The following is a 1,203-nucleotide window of genomic DNA, read 5'->3' as shown; positions in this document are numbered from 1 at the left end:
GCTGTGAGCGTGATGCCATGGCACTCTGCCCAGGGCGATAGCTTGAGGCTCCGTCTCAAAAAAAAAAAAAAAACACATTTAGAGTTCAAAGGAAAAATCTCAAAAATATCTAGAGACAAATGAAGATGAAAACACAACATACCAGAACTTACAGGGTACAGAAAAAGCAACAGTAAGAGGGAAATTTAGAGCAGTAAAAGCTTACATTAAAAAGATCTCAAAAATGTGGTTTTGTTCATAAATCTCATGCACTCAAATCATATTTTCTGTTATTTACTAAAACATAAGGAAAATTATTGAAATTACTTTTTGTGCCTCTGTCAAGGGGGGGTTAATAAAATAAGTAAATTACATGCTAAAAACACATTTAAGTTTCTCAAAACATTTGAATTAAACGGTCATGAAACGGTCATGAAACGGTCATGAAACATTTGAATTAAACGGTCTAGTTTTCTTCTAGAAAAATTATGAAATTTGCCTTTCCATGAGCAACTTCTAGAAGTAAATACCTGTTTTGTTAAATATCTATTGCTCTTAAGTTTGTTCTATTATTTTAACTTTGTCAAATTAGTAAATAAAATTTTTCTTAAAAAAAAAAAAAGATCTCAAATCGGCTTAGCGCCTGTGGCTCAAGCGGCTAAGGCACCAGCCACGTACACCTGAGCTGGCAGGTTGAAATTCAGCCTGGGCCTGCCAAACAATGACTGCTGCAACCAATAATAGCTGGGCATTGTGGCAGGTGCCTGTGGTCCCAGCTACTCAGAAGGCAGAGGCAGAAGACTCGCTTAAGCCCAGGAGTTGGAGGTTGCTATGAGCTGTGATGCTACTGCACTCTACCCAGAGTGACAGCCTGAGGCTCTGTCTCAAAAAAAAAAAGATCTCCAATCAGGCGGCACCTGTGGCTCACTGGGTAGGGTGCCTGCCCCATATACTGAGGGTGGCGGGTTCAAACCCAGCCCCAGCCAAATTGCAACAAAAAAACAGCTGGGGGCTCAGCGCCTATGGCTCAAGCGGCTAAGGCGCCAGCCACATATACCTAAGGTGGTGGGTTCAAATCCAGCCCAGGCCTGCCAAACAACGTTAGCTGCAACCAAAAAAAAAATAACCAGGCGTTATGGCAGGCGCCTGTGGTCCCAGCTACTTGGGAGGCTGAGGCAGGAGACTCGCTTGAGCCCAGGAGTTGGAGGTTGCTGTGAGTTGGGA

The 1,203-nt window shown here is 42.8% G+C and overlaps 1 protein-coding gene across 1 annotated transcript in view; it reads right to left on the bottom strand.

The window, feature by feature from the left end:
* WDR76 (WD repeat domain 76) overlaps positions 1-1,203 on the bottom strand; it is a 59,767-nt gene that overhangs the window by 951 nt on the left and 57,613 nt on the right. The window lies entirely within an intron of this gene.

The sequence above is a fragment of the Otolemur garnettii genome, unplaced genomic scaffold, assembly GCF_000181295.1.
Source record: "Otolemur garnettii isolate 467f Iridium unplaced genomic scaffold, OtoGar3 scaffold00050, whole genome shotgun sequence".
Classification (NCBI taxonomy): Eukaryota; Metazoa; Chordata; class Mammalia; order Primates; family Galagidae; genus Otolemur; species Otolemur garnettii.
This window is presented reverse-complemented; position numbering and strand designations above follow the sequence as displayed.